Source organism: Rhipicephalus microplus, unplaced genomic scaffold (assembly GCF_043290135.1).
Source record: "Rhipicephalus microplus isolate Deutch F79 unplaced genomic scaffold, USDA_Rmic scaffold_12, whole genome shotgun sequence".
NCBI classification, from domain to species: domain Eukaryota; kingdom Metazoa; phylum Arthropoda; class Arachnida; order Ixodida; family Ixodidae; genus Rhipicephalus; species Rhipicephalus microplus.
The window spans coordinates 26,530,207-26,550,990 of NW_027464585.1; the positions used below are offsets into that span (position 1 = coordinate 26,530,207).

General features: G+C 43.6%; 1 long non-coding RNA gene across 1 annotated transcript; it reads right to left on the reverse strand.

Annotated features, from left to right (window-relative positions):
* Positions 1–846: 846 nt before the first annotated feature.
* LOC142783742 (uncharacterized) lies at positions 847–20,538 on the reverse strand. Its single transcript, XR_012888435.1, has 2 exons — positions 20,237–20,538; positions 847–2,414 (listed from the first exon to the last, which is right to left on the reverse strand). It is a non-coding gene; the product is annotated as an uncharacterized LOC142783742 (long non-coding RNA).
* Between the last annotated feature and the right edge of the window lie 246 nt (positions 20,539–20,784).

Genomic DNA, 20,784 nt, shown 5'->3' on the forward strand with positions numbered 1-20,784 from the left:
ACTTGCTAGAGTAAGTATGCAAGATACTTGTGAGCGTCTAGTAAGTAGTTTACTGCATTGTACTATAAGGAAACGAGAGAAATTGAGACAGGCAGCTGCTCCAACGAGCGGGGTACAGCCATGAAGCAGAAGCAGACGACGACGGTGACGACGGCAGTGGAGTGACATGTCCATAGAGCCAATAGGGACGAAAATTAGACGCGTTGATAGCGCCGTCTGGATTGCGGTGGCAGTGGTACAAATAGTAGAAAATTATTATTTTACTGACAAGTGAACAAGTTTTTATAATCTTCTACACTCAAATAGCTTTTTTGAACAAATATTTACTAAAAATGTTGTGTGTATAACTTATAGTTGCGTATAAAACAAAAGGGGTTTCAAACCACCAGGACGTTTTGATAGGGAGGCTGGCCGTTCGCATAGCAGACGACACCGTCGTGGCCATCGTCGTCGTAATTGCTAGTAAATCATACGCACAGAAGAAGACAGGTTGGCTTCCATGCCATTCAGAATTTCATAGACATAACAAAGAAACCCCAACGAGTGTAGCAAATGAACACAAAACTGGAAAATCCTACTCATTGTAGCCCTGTGTCGTCACCTGCATATTATGTTAAACTTTATTTTTGCAACACGACACTTCAATTATGCTACGATTGATGAGGCACCCACTAATGTGTCCATAACCAGAGCAAAAACATTCTGCCTGTTTGCCGCTCACCTATTTCTCTTCCAGAATAATTCTGAAGGGTAAAATATCTGCTCTACATGCTTGGTAATAAAAGCACAAGCCATAACATTGAGTCAGCAGCGTTTCAGCTATTGCATACCTCAAATGATTAAAGATAAAGTGTCTTAAACATTTTATGAGAACCACAACAGCATCAGTCGTCATGTCAGTATAAGCATATGTATATTTACATATTTGCATACAGTACCCATACCTAATACAGAACACTAGTAACATATGCAGCACTACCCGAGCACCATATATTATTCGCTGCAGTATAGCAAGATGAAACTGGAGCGAAAAATCTCATCATAACAGACACTAACATATGCACTTCACAGCGCACAATCCAAAGAATATAAGCTAAATGCAAAAAAATGGGATGTAGAAGAAACTTGGTGTCAGTCGGCGCATAAAATTTAGCAAAGTACTGCAATAAGACTAGCATTAGTTTTATGAAATATGCAACCATCCAGGTAGGCATGCTGTAGTTTCTTTTAATAGATTAGTAATGGCCTATGGCATCAAAACTTTTGTGATATGATAAGTTCTGTTTTTTGCATAAAAGTCCAAATGAAACCTGTTGAGTTTGTTGTACATCCACTTAACAAAATTGGTAAAGGTGTTCAGTCATGCCAAAAAAAATATTGCATACATATATATCATCACATGTTTACTCACAAATATGTGAACAAATTGTGTAATTTTCTGGAATTACCTATGCTTGGGAACTTGTTGGCATCATCACACATATATAATACACCGATGCTTTATTTGTACATATTTAGTACAGATATTTTCAGAATATTTTTATGCTAGCCAATGTCATCTGCAACCTAAGAAGTTCTTCATCTTCATTTCCTCACTTCATGGCTTATGCATAATTACCACAATAATATTAATACATGTATCTGGGCTGCATAGTCAACTTGAAATTAAGCAATCACAGGACTAAAACATGAAACTTCCTTTATATAGTGGATAGTGGTTAGCATATTGTGTCCTAGAGCTTGGTATGCCATGAGGTTGAAACTAATTTGACCACGAATGCATACAGACTGTAAAGCAGTTACGAATGAAGTGTACGTAAAAAAAAGGTGTGATAACCAACCAACAAAGTAATAGAAATGAAGAGAACAGGACAATGCTGTACTATAAGCTGAAGTTTGCCGCATGTATGATTATGTTAGTCGCGTTCGTACTCATTCAGGGACTGCATGAAACTTCGATCTTGTAATTTTTCGTACCATGTGTGTGTATCTTGTTGTGGTGGCATCACACTTTCCATTCTAGTAGTGCATTGTCGTGTGTGTTTTATTCTTATTTCACCATGATATTGGGCTCTTTGCCATTCTTCATTTAACTCTTATTAATCGTGAACTTGCCCAACTGTACATCTTCGAAATAGGTTTACCATATAAAGCCAGTTCCACCTATAGTGTCTTTTCTAACAGTGCAAAATTTTCAAATGAGCACGCTATTGGACAGTTTTCATGTAGTACCACACATAACACTCTGCGTGTATACCAAAACATTCAGTGAGAGTATTATCCCAAATGTGGTAAGATGTACAAAATGTCCGAGTTAGTGTACAGAGAGGCACAGGGGAGTGTTCCCACAATACACTGTCTTGTACACAAACAGGTGGGTGAACAACTCCTGCTGCTTTCCCATGAATGTATTTCTGAAAAGGATGCAAAAAAGTCCAATAAGCTTTTTGCATGCATAAAAATGAATGTCTTACCACTGACTCACACTTGGCAGCACCATTTCAAACTTTCTAACAAAACTTGAATCAGGTGCAAAATTGAGATGCTCTTAAGTAGTTCCTTGTGAACTTTTCACTTTCAAGTACAGAGGGTGAAGAGTATATAATGATGAAGAAATTCAAAACAACATCAGAAGTGAACTCTTGTCTTGTGCGCTACTACTCCGACAGTGTTTTATCTCAGTGCAGTTATTGTAGTGTAAAGGGATGCTAATGTTAGTGAAATTCATATGTTATTAAACACATTCTCGATGAAGAAAGCATGCTCGAGGCCCTTGTCCTTAGATTTATGCTCAGATTATTGAGCTTCAGGGGGTCAAAATTTTTGTACCGCTCCACTATAGTGCCACTGATGATCATAAGATGGCTTTTTGACGTTAAACGCCAAATATTATACTTCTTGTAATGAAACACGTGGAATACTAGCCTATCGGACGACCCTAGCTGCTCTGTTTAGGTCTCTGAATGGGTGAATTGTTATTGATTCATGGCAAAAATAAACAGCGCACTTGTAATGATGACAAAAGCAGAGCCAGACACAATATCAGCAGTTTCTACCTTGCCAAAAATTGTCTCAATAATCACAATACTCTGTTCTGATCACAAGCAATAAGTCATTATAATGTAAAAGAAAATAGTCAGAAGGAGGAACCAAGGTGACTCAATAACAAGATTTAACAAATTCAACTGACTGATATCAATGCAATTAAATTATTCATGTATAAGTGACACATCTCCTGAATGCTATAAATATTCACATGTAATTGTGGCAAGTTTCAGTGCTCATACGTGACTAATAAAGTGACAATGCTTTAAAATGCACGTGCTTCCTCAAAAACACAGTGTCACTAACCACATGTCTGCGACATCGTATGGCCAGGATTATGTCTCTTTAATATGATTTCTTTTTCAAGCTAAATCAATACAATCTAATGATGCTACTGTACCTTGATATGCAATGCAATTTTTTTTTCTCTACAACGCAGTTGAAGTGAGCAATGCAAAATTGTTATCGTAAAGTCTTCTTACTAGCTCATATTCTCAGCATAAGAAGAGAATAAATAGAAAACAATTTTGGCCTTAATGAACACTTCGTCACATGGCAGTGTGATAAGAGCAGTTGTTTGTTTGTTTCTGGTTAATCGTATACTCCTTGAAAGAACTGCTTCATTCATGCTTTATTGCAAAGGAAAAATTTTGTCGCACAAACTAGCCTTTTTTTTTTAAGTTGCGCTCGCTTGAATTGGCTAGCCGCGCTTGTGAGATATTCACGGGATTTTTGAAACACGCACCACCCATCGTTATGTGAGCTTGCTGACTTTGTTTTTTTTTTTTGCTTTTCATTGCTATTCCAAAGCAATGCAAAGTGCGAAACGCCTCCTACTTCTGCTCAAGCGACGATAAAGATGCGTGAACAGAGGAAACATAAGTATTACCCGCCATTTTTGTTCCTAATAGTGCCGCACACTCGGCGCGCCCATAAGATGCTTGGTTGTACACAGCGGCATGCTGGCATGCTCGCTTGAGTTACAGGGACATTGCCACGCCAACGCACTCGCATAGCGGCGTGTTGCACTGTTTGTCAAACCACACGTTTCACGTCCAGCGACGATACCACAGTAACACTGCCGCACAAAGAACGCGCACAACACCACGACACATAGACGTGCAGCTCAAATGCGTCGCTCTGATGGCGAAGGTTATCCCGTGACTGCTTCACTTCGCTATCGCTCACTCACGTCGATGGGGTAGTCGCCTGATCTCCGCTGGTATTTTGGAACTTAAGCAGCTCTCTTTTCGCCTGTTCTTTTTTTCGCCGCATTTGGGCGGCACTGGGCGCGTGCGTCGGTTGCCCTTTCGCGAGGGGCCGTCACTGTTCAAAAGTTGAAGCAGAGATCGGTCGAAGGGAATATTTTCTCGCTTTGTAGCGGCCGCTTGAGAACAGTCGCGTTATTCCTTTCATTAGTTTCCTTTTTTTTTGTCTCTGGGTCTTTTCAATACCTGATTTTATTCCGTGCGTTGATGCACGCCACATCTGTCCGATTCGATATCCAGAAGGGTATATGAGTGCGCATGCGGGGCCGATCAGCCACATTGAAGGTCTCCAGACTCTTCCTTGAGCATTATATTGATTTGATGGTAAAGCAACATAGAAGAAGTTACTCTGTGGTCGCAGTGCTGGTTGAACCCGAGCCCCACTGTCTGAAGTGTGCCCTCTGCAGCATTCCGTACAACGGATATCATTCGACGATATGAAGAAATAATAATTCATCAGCGCGTTGTATATTTGTTAAGCATTCAGTTAAATATGCACTTTTGTGTGACGACGCACTTCTTCCACCTGCACAGCAGAATGCATGCCGGCCAGCACTGGAGGCAATTGTCGGAGAGCTCCGGAAATAAATGAAAACTTGCGAGAGGAAGTGAAACGGGAATTCTCTGGTGGCCTCGTTCGGGATGAATGACGTCTGGTCGTGAATTTACCTCCTTTCTCCCCTCGGTTCTCTGCGTTATCTCCCAAGGAAGTAAAATGGAGGTCGCAGAACTAAAATACCTTTTTTTTGTTACATTCTAAAGTTGTAAATATGTGAATAAGGTTAATATCACGCCCTTAAAACACTCGATTTGGCTACTTTGTGTTTACAGTGCAGCCACTGCATGAACAATGGGCACTAAATTCCTTGCAAGTGTTTAGCGGATACAACACTTCTGAGAAGAACAACGAAGGATAGCAAAGCGAATGCTGGCCTACTACTCAGAAATTATTATTATTAATGTCGTAGTGGGTACCCAGCAAGCTTCTTTCCAGCAGTTACCCCATGAGTGTCTAGAAAAAGTTCTAAGATGCCGCTCTTTCGCTGTGACTGTGCTGCGTCTTCCGTGCAAGCCTTGCAACCTAGCGCTTTTTTTTTCACGCGCACAGAAATAAGTGTTCGCTATCCACGCACTTTAAGGTACGGAGTGATAGACTTGAACGAACGAGACGATACGCAGTCTTGGTTCCTGTTCGCAATGCATGAGCATGCGCAGTGTCTGTGTGTCTCTGCCTCATTCGGCGTTAACCTTCGCGTTAGTCGTGGGACAGCTGCGATGGGATGGCGCAGAAGAGACAATTTAAAGGTTTATTTTTACCAGCAGCCCTTATTTCCTGTAAAAGACATTGCTTGCTTCGCTGGTGGGTGGTGACTCTTCGTAGAGCTCGTCACGCCGCCGGCTTGATGCGACCTTTTATACCGCTTAGAAGTGGCAGCTGGGTAAATACCAGTCACACTCCAAAAAACATACTGTGCAAGAGTGGCTACATGGGCTGGTTGGTAGTGCGTCTCTGAAAGAAATATACTTTCTTAGTGCGCAGGGAACATTTCAGACAGGCGACAGGAAAGAGCGCACTCGTCGCTGGCAGTCAGAGCAATCGCGCCTCCGGCGCATCTCACGCACCGGGCGCCGACCAGCTTCCAAGCTCCCGAGGTCCAGCGAAGCCTACTTCGGGTCGCTTAGGTTCTCGGCGGTGACACTACAGAAGCGGGTACTGACAATCACAACAGCTCACTTTTGTTAACATTGAAATTATTTCTCAGAATTCTTCGTAACTCGGCACTTAGAAGTGAGTTATTCGCAGCGTTCATTGTGGAATAGGGCCGATGTTAAGCGCGGTTTAATGGAGCAAAATGTCTTGAAACAATCACACTAAACGCCAAAAGGTCGCTGTAAATCTTCGCTGCACTGATAATTTCTTTTTCTGTCGACAGATGCTCGCACGGTCACTAGATGCTCGACAGATGCTCGCACAAGGCACTAGAGTTTCCCGCAGCGTAATGAACAGTTGGCCGTAAACACACACACGCATATGCATGGACGTAACAATTAAAAAGGGTTTCTGAAGCTTCCCTCGAAAGTTTCCAACCGCGTAACCAGAAACTCCATGGGGAGCTTATTTATTTTTTATTCATTTATTCAAGTACATCACATGCTCCCATTTCGAACATTTTTTGGGGGTGGGGGTAATACATCATAGGTGAAACAGCACAGATAATGAGTTGGTGGATGCAGGAACAATTAGTTGTACAAAGTGAATGCTAAATTAAATGGAAAGAAATTTTGTTTTCGAACAAATATATTTCAGTACCCTGAACAATTTAGTAGTAATAAGAGTAAAGGCGACAGAAAAACTGCCCCCCCCCCCCCCAAAAAAAAAGAACACTTGACACCGACCATACCACTTAAGCAAGAGCCAGCATCCTTTGCCGAAGCGAAAGTCGAGGCTATGTTAGAGAAACAAAAGCACAAACATTAAAAAAAAGCCTTGAAAACACATTATGTCAATCTTTTTTTGAACGTTTCAGAACCACGTGCACTAAAAGTTTTATCTGGAAGATTTTTGCAATATTCTATGGCAGGAGGTAACGCCGATGAGTTGAAAGCATTTGTTCGACCAAACGGGCGTTCCCAGCTTCGATGATTGTGAGGGTAACGAGATATACGATGTGCACGGGTAAATGGTATTGTAGATGGATGTTGACTGCAGATTACCGTATGAGAGCGATAGATAAGTGCGATGGTCCTACGAAACTGCAACGATGGAAGTGATAGCTTTGATTTGATATCTGACACGCTTGATGCGCGCCTGTAATCACTAATGATGAAACGAACTGCATGATTTTGTATAGATTCGAGTGAATGAATCAGGTGTGCTTGGTGAGGAGACCATACGGACGATGCAAATTCCAGCTGAGGATGGACTAATCATAATTAGGCTGGTTTTGGAGTCATTGACGGACCTTCTCGGAGATTTCATTTTATATAACCAAGTGTACTAGAGTCTCTTGTGGTTCTTTTGTCGATATAGTTGGGCCAAGAGAAGTTTGATGTCATATGAATGCCCAAGTACTTATACGTAGATGTCTGGCTCACGGAATGATTGCAAAGCGACTAATCGAACGCCGATTGGTACGTTTACGATTGAAAGTAAATAACTTGCATTTGTCCGTGTTAAGGGTCATTTGCCAGGATGAACAACAGAAGCTGATTCTATCAAGATCCTGCTGTAAAGCAATGGGGACAGTACTAGATGAGACCTTACAGTAAACCACACAGTCATCTGTGAATAAATTGATGTTGGATTCAATTCTGTCGGAAGGTCATTGAAAAAAATTAAAAACACTGAAGGGCCTAAAACACTTCCCTGTGTAACTTCAGATGTTACGTCACTTAACTCGGAGATATGATCGCCTACGACTGGGAATTGCTAGTGAGATGATAAAAAATTTCGAATCCACGATGTTGTTAACAAATCAAAATGTAAATAAGGGAGTATAGCTATGAGGCGGGTATAATTGATTGATATGTGGGGTTTAACGCCCCAAAACCACAATATGATTATGAGAGACGTCGTAGTGGAGGGCTCCAGAAATTTCGACAACCTGGGGTTCTTTAACGTGCACCCAAATCTTAGCACACGGGCCTACAACATTTCCGCCTCCATCGGAAATGCAGTTGCCGCAGCCGGGATTCGATCCCGCGACCTGCAGGTCAGCAGCCGAATACCTTAGCCACTAGGCCACCGCGGAAGGGCGAGGCGATATGGGCTACGCGATCGAAGGCTTTGGAAAAGTCAATGAATATGCACTCTGTTTGGGAACCATCAACCATATGTTGGTGTGGTTCATGGGTGAATTTGATGAGCTGTGTTTCCCATGGCAGTCCTTTTCTGCAACCATGTTGATTTGCAAAACAAAAGTCTTTTTTTTCTAAATATTGTGCGGGGTTGGAAGCGATGATATGTTCGAGCATTTTGCATTGCATACTTGTTAGCGATATGCGTCTGTAGTGACGCATCGTTTGTCGCCCATCTTAAAGACAGGAATTATGTTCCCCACTTTCCATTCATAGGGGATCTCACCTTTTGATTGAAATCGTTCAACTACGTAGGAAAAGATAGCGCTAGAGGTGCTGACGGTATTTTTCAAGATATTGAGTTTATGCCATCTACGCCAGAACTACTCAATTATTTAAGTTTAATGATAAACAATGATATACCTTGGAAGGTAATGCGTATCGGTGCCATGTACTGATACTTACATCAGGAGGCAGTGGGATATTGGAGTGGTCTTCTTGCGTAAAAACAGCCATGAAGTAATTATTAAGCATACCCGAGCAGTCCTCCTATGCAACATGATTCCCACTACTATTATCATGGGTATTCAGAGGAGCTAATTATTGACAAAACTTTCTGGGATTGCTTTTAATTATGAAAAAAAAAGGTCGCGTGAATAAAAGTGTTTTTAGCGACACGAATATTGTTACAGTATTCCCTTTTCAACTTCCTGTGTTTTTTTTTCGTAATGCGTCAGTTCCTGTTCTCTTGGCAACCTTGAAAAGGCGCTTCTTTATGTTTTTCAGCGTTAGAAGAGACCTGTGAAACCAAGGGGCTGATATGTTTACATGCAGCTTTATGCGGGGTATATGAGCTTGGCTTAGTTCCACTATTTTATCTTTGTAAGCTGTCGAGTTTTCACTAACAGACATGCATGAAAAGTTTTTAAGAAAGTTTCAAAAAATAATCGCAGGCCATCATTGATGATGCTAAAGTCAGCTTTCTTGTAGTTCAATATACACTTAGGTTTAGTGTGGCTTGTTATAGGTTGTATCTTCATTGTTTGAGAAAAATATGATCCCTGAGACCATCAATGCATCCTTTAAAAGCGACAGTTTCTGGCACAGATGTTAGCACTAAATCTAATATGTTTAGATCTGTGGTGGGAGTATCAACTAACTGTACGAGGAAGAAATCCAGGGTGAGGCTAATAAAAGTTCGGCAATTTTGCGAAGAAGATCCTAAAGTAACCCTGTCAATGTCGGTGTAGTTGAAGTATCCGAAAAGGTGCATATCGGCTTTTGGAAACATTCTTCTGATATTGGCAATGTTTTCATGCAAGTTAGTGATGAATGTATCTGGGCTATCTGCCGGTCGGTAATAAATGCCAATAATTGTTTAGACGTGTTTTGTGTAATGGAGATCCACAATATATTTAACATAGCAGCATTATTGATGGCGGAACGTACAATGAGTTTTCTCGCTGCAATGAGAACACCCCCGCCTCGTCTATCGTCCCTGTCTTTTCTGAAGATGCTAAATTGATCCAAGTCAGGCAGGATTTATGTATCAGCAATTTCGAAATTTGACCATGTTTCGGTAAGCAACAGAGTGTCGCAATAGCTGTTTTCGAGATATAAGCCGAGTTACGCGCGTTCAGAAAATATACTTTGCAACAATATTGTGTGCTGTAACACCATTAAATCATTTATGAACATAATACAGTGTTTCCACGTTGAATGATGAGCTGTTAGACATTATATCTTACTTCCTGTTATTCCGTTATGTATTTTCTTTCGATGCTTAGTATGTATTTTCTTCTCTCCACTACTGCATGGGCCATGAAAAGCCTGCAGTATGTTCAAATAAAATAAAAAATACTACGTATGTTAGTGAAAGATAGGGAGAGCACCGAGTAAGAATTTGTGTTTTGCGACAAGAAAGAGAGATTAATGAAGACACGTGTGGGTTAGTTGCACACTAGCTATTCTGTACACTGCTTGCTTGATTGTGTCGGTTGTGTCATCATATACATAGGTACAGTTATCTATTCGCAGTTTGTGAATGTTGAGCTTAAACGGCGTATTTCTCGTTTTCGCAAACGACAAAAACTTTTTTCCGAGCTAGCCTTGTTTGAGCAGAAAACCTTCTCGTACGGCAAAATGAGTTACTTTCAGTTTGTGACCTTTCTTTATTATGCGTTGCTTATCTTGAAAAAAAACGTTATCTTTGCGATAATTGGCCGACATTTCCCGGTACCCTACTTTGTTTTGAGCAAGATGTTTTGAGCACATTTCAAGTATTTATTTCTCAGCAGTTTAACAAGGTCATGTCGTTCATAAACTCCATCCATGAGCAAGGGGCTTTTTACGACTACATGTACCGAGTTCGCTCCACTACCAGGGAGTAAATAATTGGGGCAGAAGTGGTTCGGGGGCTCATATGCTGAAAAAACTCTCATCTCGACAGAATTCTGCTTACAGTGTTGTTTGCCGCGCTTTTGATTACCCTAAAGTATTTGGATATATGACGTCAAGCTGTGCTTTGGTTTATTTTAGACACAAGGAGCTGCCAATTTATTGCAGCTTTTAAAGCCTGGCATATATTTAGGTTACGCAGTATTGCCCACAGTACCGAGCGTGTAGGTCATAATTTGTTCCAAATTAGGATGCTTTGCTTAACGTATACGCCCAAAGAAAAAGAGTCAATATTTCCTGAACAGATTTTTTGAACTTTCAGACATGACTCTGCTTTATCTTGTGAAGTTGACCCGCCGCGGTAGTCTGGTGGCTGAGGTACTCGGCTGTGGACCCGCAGGTCACGGGTTCAAATCCCGGCTGCGGCGGCTGCATTTCTGATGGAGGCGGAAATGTTGTAGACCCGTTTGCTCAGACCTGGGTGCACGTCAAAGAACTCCAGGTGGTCGAAATTTCCGGAGCCCTCCACTACGGCGTCTCTCATAATCATATGGTGGTTTTGGGACGTTAAGCCGCAAATATCAATCAATCATCTTTTAAAGTACTGATTAAAAAAACTATATGTTCCACATCTTTCTGTGCGCTTTTCCGTGTCTTTTAATTTGTAATCTTTCAAGCTATGCGCCAACCATGTTCTACTCAGCTTTGAACCAAGTAGCCCGACAGCATACGTTGCTCTCTATTCTGCCTGTTCAACGCGCCCTGTGAAGTTTATTTATTTATTCTTGTTTCCTCTTGCCCTGTGAAAATCGCCTGGAACCTTTCAGCGAAACCATCTTGATGGAACCCTCCCAATCACTCCACCTCACTCAGTATGTTGTCCTTTTTTATTTTAAAGCTAAGCACTCAATGTGTCCTTCCATCTTGATGGAACCCTTCCAATCACTCTACCTCACTCAGTATTTTGTCCTTTTTTATTTTAAAGCTAAGCACTCAATGTGTTCCTTCCTTGTTGACTGTGGGCAAGATTAGGCGGCAGTTCTATCAGCACTGGCGCTCAGAGGTGCGTTGTTTTGTGATAAACTTTTTCACGCCTTTTACTTGTTGAAATGAAAAAGGACTGGAATTACATTCCTTCTCTACGCAGGAAAAAAAACAACAAAACTACTGGAGTGTAAAGATGGAGAGAGCACTTTCAACCTCCTTCAATGTGATGGCCTCACGCCACATCTTTTCCGTGTGACGCGACCCCGCTTACTACACAGCCGAAGTCCGAGGCCTCACAGGATAACGGTAAGATATATAGCTGATACATCCAGTGCATTATTTCTCAGAATATAGTCGCGAATCAGTACCGTACAGGTTTGTGCGTCCACCGTATGCCATCTCGTGCTCGTTCAAACTGCTTCTTCCCATGAATTTCTTTTTAATGCAGATATTCGTACAAGCTGGCCGAACGCACGCACTCTGTCATATCTCGCGAAAAAAACGCCTTCATTAGAAACTTATCTGCGTTAATGGCGGGGACCTAGAGGCGCCTACCAGACAGCCCTTTCGAAGAGCTGATACCGTCACAGCCACTAAGCGCCGATGTCGCCACTGACACCGACGCTTGGGGCAACCTCTCCATCTTCAAGGGTGCCGCCTTAGCGAGGTCGGGACAGGACCGGCAATGGCCTTTCACGGAGAACGAATAGTTGATTGATTGATTGATATGTGGGGTTTAACGTCCCAAAACCACTATATGATTATGAGAGACGCCGTAGTGGAGGGCTCCGGAAATTTAGACCACCTGGGGTTCTTTAACGTGCACCCAAATCTGAGCACACGGGCCTACAACATTTCCGCCTCCATCGGAAATGCAGCCGCCGCAGCCGGGATTCGAGCCCGCGCCCTGCGGGTCAGCAGCCGAGTACCTTAGCCACTAGACCACCGCGGCGGGGCGGAGAACGAATAGTGACTTACGATAAAAGTGGCTACCTTCGCGCAACAGCTGTCGCTGCGTGTGATTTATGCTTACGGCGGATGAACCAAAATAGCAGATTGAGCTCATATATGTCAGCGTATATCAGTGACACGTTGACATACCTTTTTAATATATACAGGATAATTGCGCTGCCTACAAGGCATTATCGCAGAGGAGATATCTTAGGTATTCTATTCTACATGTTTTTTCAGTGGAAATAAAATATTGTCGCGAGAGCAAGGTTTCGCGGAGAATCTTGTTCTTTTACGGCTTACAAACGAAGCAGTCAAGGTCGCCCCCGTTCGGGATTAGAAGGGGAAAGCTTACTCGGAAAAGCGTCTAGCAAGAGGCAGGTCCGGCGCCACCGTCTGAGTCTAAGCCATTGTTAACAGGCACGCGTGTCATTGAGAATGACATGGGGACGCGACCACTTAGCCTGACCGAGACATAGTGGAGGCAGGTAAACGACCATATTCTCCCGCGCTGTTGTTAGGATGTCGGGGCGCCTCGCTGTCGCATGTACACCTGGTAAGCAATGGTGTACCCATCGCTCTTAAGGACGCTTCTAGGAAGCAACAGTTAATGAAAGAACTGACGGGGCCCGAGCGTGGGAACGGCCGCCGACGGTAGTCGGCCGAAGGAGGCAGCACGAGTAATGTTGGGCAGCACGGCCTGGTATGGGAGAGAGTGTCCTGTGCGGAGAACCTATCCCTTTGCGTGTTTCATTTGGTAAGGAGGTTTTTACAAATGTAGTGCCTTTTATGAAAGTGTTTCTGTGATTGGTTGTGATGCTGCGAGTCCCAACATGTGATTGGTTTTTGTGAAGACTCTTTGTTCGACCAAGGGTTAAAAAGAGGATGTTTGAACTTGAAAAGGGAGCGGAGTCGTGTTAAACAGCGCATCTCACCACGGGAGACCAGGCCATGCAGGTCGAGGGGTATGTCACCATTTTCTATGTTTTGTCTTTGTGACCCAGTGCATTTTGTAAATTGAAGTTGTGTTAGCTAAATAAACCCTCAATGAGTGCTCCCCGAAATCATCGTGTTGACGTCTCATCGATTGCCTCCTCGGAGTTTCACCCACACTTATTCGTCTCCCTGGTCGAGCGTTTTAACCGCACGTTGGCTGACATGCTCAGCATGTACGTTTCTTCACACCACCGCGACTGGGATGAATTCCTACCGTACGTTCTTTTTGCATAGAATTCTTCCACCCACGAGACGACTGGATTCACTCCCTTCTTTCTTCTTCACGGACATGAACCGACACTACCGGTGGATGTAGGGTCGGGCGCGCAACGCGGATTCGACTACACCCTGGATGCAATTAAAGTGGCCCGCAGGCTGCGGCAGGCTCGAAAAATAGTAAATGAACGGGAGAAGCGTCAGCAGGAGAAGAACAAGCGCAGCTATGCTGCTAGGCGACGAAGTGTTGTTTATCATCAGGGTGACTTGGTGTACTTGTGGACTCCCTCCCGGGCGAAAGGGAAGACGACGAAGCTTCTTCACAAATATCACGGACCTTTCCGTCTTGTGCGCCAGGTAGCCGAGAACAACTGGGAGGTGGTAGACCAAACTGGGAAAAAACGTGACGTTGTGAATGTGGCGCGTTTAAAGCCCTGCCACGTTCGATTGGGCTCCGATGCCGACGACGCGGACGATGAGTCTGATGATAATCATGAGGGGGGCGATCTCGGTGGTGATGTGCGTGAGGGAAGTGCCAGGAGAGATGACCACGGGTTGCATCGAAGTGTTGTGCGCGAGTGCAGTGCAAGGAGAGATGACCACGGATTGCATCAAAGTGTTGTGCGCGAGTGCGGCTCCAATGGTGATGCGCGCGAGTGCGGTTCGCGAGTGGGTCAGGAACTCCGTTTGCAACATCGTGTGCGCGGGACACAGACCAGTGTTCCAGTACAGCAGTGCGAAAGCTACGACACGGACACTGAACTTTACTCGGACTGGAAGACATTTTCAAGTAATAACAACGCACAACAGAATGTCAGTGCTTACGAAACGGACACTGAATGGTATTGCAGTACCGACGAGGGAACCTATATATTTCTGTGCCCAATGATTTTGTTTTGTTTTTTCATCTGTTGTTTTTCTGTAATTTTTTTAAAGCCTCTCACCTTTTATACACATGCATAAGTGTCTTTAAATAAGCATCTCACACACTTGTTGAATGCAAAACCTTTTTGTATAATTAGTCTATTTCTTGTCGTGTTTTGCAGATAAAACGAGTGGGACACTCTTTTTCGTAGGGGGGAGGTGTCGCGAGAGCAAGGTTTCGCGGAGAATCTTGTTCTTTTACGGCTTACAAACGAAGCAGTCAAGGTCGCCCTCGTTCGGGATTAGAAGGGGAAAGCTTACTCGGAAAAGCGTCTAGCAAGAGGCAGGTCCGGCGCCACCGTCTGAGTCTAAGCCATTGTTAACAGGCACGCGTGTCATTGAGAATGACATGGGGACGCGACCACTTAGCCTGACCGAGACATAGTGGCGGCAGGTAAACGACCATATTCTCCCGCGCTGTTGTTAGGATGTCGGGGCGCCTCGCTGTCGCATGTACACCTGGTAAGCAATGGTGTACCCATCGCTCTTAAGGACGCTTCTAGGAAGCAACAGTTAATGAAAGAACTGACGGGGCCCGAGCGTGGGAACGGCCGCCGACAGTAGTCGGCCGAAGGAGGCAGCACGAGTAATGTTGGGCAGCACGGGCTGGTATGGGAGAGAGTGTCCCGTGCGGAGAACCTATCCCTTTGCGAGTTTCATTTGGTAAGGAGGTTTTTACAAATGTAGTGCCTTTTATGAAAGTGTTTCTGTGATTGGTTGTGATGCTGCGAGTCCCAACATGTGATTGGTTTTTGTGAAGACTCTTTGTTCGACCAAGGGTTAAAAAGAGGATGTTTGAACTTGAAAAGGGAGCGGAGTCGGGGTAAACAGCGGATCTCACCACGGGAGACCAGGCCATGCAGGCCGAGGGGTATGTCACCATTTTCTATGTTTTCTCTTTGTGACCCAGTGCATTTTGTAAATTGAAGTTGTGTTAGCTAAATAAACCCCCAATGAGTGCTCCCAGAAATCATCGTGTTGACGTCTCATCGATTGCCTCCTCGGAGTTTCACCCACACTTATTCGTCTCCCTGGTCGTCCGATGCGCCTAACTTTGAGCCACCCCGACGTTTCGCTACAATATAAAAAATAATGTTAAAATCGAGGTAAACAAATTATGTTAGCTGATTCAAAGGTAACAGAAATCTCAAACAAGAACTAAAACAGCAACACATAATTGTGAACACAATCAGGAAGAAAAATATGATTATCAGATACAGAAACATAATCTACCGTTAACACGTTTACATGCCGTACAGTTTGTAGGAAATAAGACCTAGAAAAATGATTTGTGTTGCAGCTATAGGTGTTTATTTTCTCGAAGTGGCCATGCGTATACCTGAAACATAGGATGATTGAAACAGCTAGTTGGGGCTGCGTAGGCCTGTTTGTCTGTAAAAATATATGGGCGTCTTGTGTAAGTGTTCTCGGCATCATCCGGAACTGCTTTACGCTTTATTCAACAGGAACAGCAGTGTCGGTTGACTCTGTGGTGCGTAGACAGAAGGCAGCATGCTACCCTTTAGCTGAGGAGAACTGTTGGCCCTCTGCGACCTCCCTTCCCTTTCTCTTGTGAATGTGTTTTCTCTGACTGGTGTCAGTTTCTGCTGGTTGCCGAGTGTCCAATGCGGACTGTGCAAACAAGGCAGGTTAATCATGTTGTCACACAGGTAGCAAAGGTAGTAGGAATTCTCGCGAAATTTAAGTTTCACTTGCCAGCAGCTGTCAAGCTTCATTTTTATAATGTACTATTTCTTTCCCATTTAAAGTACTGCTGTCTATTCTTGTGCAAAATAACGTTAACAAACCTCAAGCAGTGGCTTACATTACAAAATAAAAAAACATTACGTCGCACTGCATGTGCTGAAAAAAAATTCGCACACAAAACTTCTGTATATCAAATACAATATTATGACAGTTCCCAACTTGTACCGATTAAATCTATCCAGAAAGTATAAGCATGACACGAATGGACTACTTCGTACATTATCCGAATTGGCACCGCTTACAAGACCTTATGATGCCCGCAATGACGATGCCTAGAAAATGTCATTTTCACTCATTATGCTAACAAAACAAATCCTTCGTCGCCCGCTCCCAAAACTGGTAAATGAACTCCATATATGTGGTATTGAACTAGAAATAACCTCAAGCTGGGCAATCATATCATTTTTTCTCACCAAGAGTTAATGCATTTTCTTCTTGCAAAAGTTATAGCTTATGTTCGACACTTGCCGAATTCTGCTGTCATTTTTTTTCTTTTTTCGTGACCTAAAACTTTTGTAAAGGAACGCTCTTTTTTTTTCTTGATTAGGGAATGATTTCTCTTAAGACATTGTATAACTATTGTAATATATAGAATTTTAGCACTTTTTTATTGTTTTGTGGCATAATTAAAAGTAAAATATGCTCCATAAGTACTGTATAATTGTTGTACACTCTCGCTGTATGCCCTGTAAAACGGGAGCTAAAGGATTCTCTACTAGATAGATTTACTTTTCCTCGGGCCTTCGTGTTCCACAACCCACAAAGTTGTGGACGAGTTAAAGTTTGGTTTTATATATGGCTGCGAGCATGCAGTTGAGTGAATACTATGTAGTTATCGGGATAGGCCGATTGAGCGGGAGGGATGGCTGCCGCAATCCCAATGGTAATATCTTGCTGTCAAAAAAGAAAGGTGTAGAGTGCAGCCTTGAATTCAGTATCTTTGAAGCATGCTTAACACTGCCAAAAATAAATTTAGGATGCTAAATTTCAGAAGAACACTCCTTCAAGCCCTGCAATCCATCGAGAAAATCAGCAAATTGTTGTAGGTAGCTCTTCGGTTGCCCAGTATTTCTATTGATCAACACAGGGGACTTCAGTCAAAAAAGATATTCATGATGTGGTGACTCCACTGCCTCCCATTAAAGTACGAAGACCACAGCTGCAAGGATGCGAGAGCCTGAGCTGTTCGAGGACCTCAAAATGCTTTCCTTCTAAAAGGCAGGGCACGCGCAAAACATTTTCGTTATGGGAATCACCTAATCAGTCACAACGCACATATTCGCGAGTGTGACTTGCTTTTGGGCGTAAACGTACAGCACTGACCACAGTGAAAATTGACGCATCTCCATGAAGAGAATTATGTGGGCATGTCCCCAACCTAAATCACCGTGGTATTTCGCACTCGCGCAATTAAATGAGTTGCATCGCGTTGGAGCCGACCGGACAGTCACCCTTGAAAAAGGGATCAAATTGGTTTCGAGATGTTGGATCAGTTCTAAGTTTTTTTTATTTTCACATTAGAAACTTTGGACTAATGCGGGAAAAGGGTTTACTTTTTTTGTATGAAATTTTTACCCAGCCTGACAGATCTTACTCAAACATGTTAAGCCGGAAGTGACTGGTTTTGTACATCGACAGATTTTGCTGTACTTGTCATTGTGTTTGATGTTATACACTGTTCTTAATTTTTCGTACTGGTAGGGTTTTTATTATTAACTCAATTTATTCTTTGCATCGAACTTTTTACGCAATTCCTCTGTGAGGCTTGTAAGCTGTGTGTAAATAAAATCAATCATCACCCTGACTACAGTACAAAGGCTTCTTCTTTGCTTCAGCGATCAAACTGGTCTCTGCATGCTTGCACAGTACGTACGTGCAAACATCTTAATCTTATCGGCCCACGTAAGCTTGCACCCCTCTCCCTTGTTTGCCTTCTCTCGGAATCCAGTCAGTAATCCCTAAGAAGCACTGGTTATCCTGCCTACGCGCTACGTGCCTGGCCCATGCCTATTTATTTTTCTTGATTTCAGCTACGATATCCTGAAGCAGCGTTAGTTCTCTGGCCAAATCTGTTATCTTTCTATCTTTTGAGGTCCCATCATTGTCTTTGGCATCTCTCGCCGCGTCGTCCTCAATTTAAGCTGAACCACCTTTGTAAGTCTCCAGATTTACCTTCGTATAGGTAGGCACAAGTAACAAGCAGCTGTTGCATCCTTTTCTTTTGAGGGTTATTTGCTGACCATAACTCATAATATGAGAATATTTGCTGAATGTTCTCCCGCCACCCTAACCTTATTGTTCTTGTTACTTGAATCTCGTGGTTTGGCTCCGCTGTTACTGCCTGCCCTAAATAGACGTATTCCTTTACGGCTTCCAGTATTGCGCCACCTATCGCAATGTGCTGCTTTCTGTCGAGACACGCAAAAACAAAATTGCTTCGTTTTCTTGGTTGCAAACACACCCGGTCTCTAATCTTTGAGAGATCTAATAAAGTTTCTTATTTCTCCAAGCAAAACGAAAGCATATACCAGACGAGTATCTTCAAATCTTCAATTTCTCGGTTCCTTTTATTGTAATGGGTTTTTGCGCCGTAGCCCAGTGCTATGCCACCCACCGTTCATAGTGTCCCATTCCGGATTCCGACGCGCGTTGCGCGTATCACAGACTGTCAACAGCTGTTTTCTTTCCTATAACGCGTGTATAGCACGAAAACCTTCTTCATTGATGTGCTTTGCTCACACATCCTTATCGTAAGAAATTGCTGCACTGCCAAGTAGATGCGGCTAAATTGGAGTTCAGACGCTCAGTTATTCGAGCAGCTATGTTCTGAAAATGAATGCGCGTCCATCGCGAGCTTTGTAACCGCCCTGTTCAGTACCGCTTAGCGAAGAGAAACAGTGTCCTCAGACGGAAGTGTACTTCACTATCACATGCACAGATAACGGCTATCGCACCTATAGCACGTATGTTAGCTAATGATTTATTATGACTTTCGAAGTACCTAGGTCGTACAGATATGACAGTGCTTAGGAGCTTACTTTTCTAGGATTCAAACACCAGACATGTGCCTGGTTACTCTCCCTTCCTTCAACGTTATCTTCATCCTTCATAGCTGAAATTGCGATAAGCTAGGAAACAAAAGAGCTGGAACATTGTCTAATTCTGCCTTGGCTACGAAGTTTCCTTTTGAACCGTCACTTCCTCTCTGCTCACGCCCTCGCGTTTTTGGTATTAGCCGTGATTTAAACACTTCCTTTAAAGCGAAAGGTAAATTACGACAGCCTCTCCTTTAGCGAAACGGAAAACTGGGAAATTGTGATCGTCACTGCCAGGTCAGGGGTGAAGCACACCGGCTAACCGCTAGCGGTATACTCGAGTAAAAATCTTTCTTTGTCAGTCTTTTATTTGCTCCAGTGTTCCATTCAAAACCGGCTGGCCCATTTTTAATTTTAATATATTCTTCGTTAGCAAATCAACTAAATGCGCTGGTTGCCGTCCCTTTCTATGAGCTGTCTAAACGTTTTTGCACTGAGCAGTCTAACAAGCGAATGTGCGTTAAATGCGGAGCATTTCTTAGTCGCACGATGTCTCGCTTCGTGCGTCAGTGCGGATGTCCACATCATCACTGCGTATGCTTGCGCCTCGTTCATGCCAACTGCTTGCTCACCCCCCTCTCTCGCCTCGCAAGGCCCAAGCAGGAAGCGTCTGCTATAGTAAAAACAGAGTGCTCGAGCTGCACAACCGTTCGCTGGCCAATGTGTATATGAGTAGTCACTGGAGCGCACATAAGCGCCCCAGCACTCGTTGAAGCCAACGCTTCTCTTGCATTCAATAAATAGAAATAATGAGCTGAAATGACTTTTAGGCGTTACTGAACCATCTCTCACCTCGCAAGGCCGACGCAGGCAGTGTCTTCTAGTAAAAAATAGCAGCATATCCACGGGGTGAATGATGGATAGTGGGGCGAAGCATCCGTCCGTCCATTCGTTCTTGCTTCCGCCCATCCATGCGTGCGTCTGTGTGGCCGCACATGCGTCCATCCGCCTGTCCGTGCGTGCGTCTGTTCGTGCTTCCGCACGCTCATCTGTGCGCCCGTCCCTACTTTCGTCCATGCATCCGCTCCTGCGTCCGTCCATGTGTCCATCCGTCCGTGCAGCCATCCGTGCGTCCGTCGATGCATCTGTCTGGGTGTCCGTTCGTCCACCTATTCAACACCCCAAGTACCACCATCTCGCATCTTTCCAGCATATATTCCTCATATAGAAGCCCCGCCCCCCAGCAGACATTCCAAGGACGGAACGAGAGGAGGCACATGCACACTTTCTTGCGGCTTGCGTGTCGTGTCTACTTCCCACCTTTAACCACACACTAAACAAAAATGACCTGAAATAACCTCAAAAACTGGTTAAACCATTTGTCCTCTAGCGCACTACCT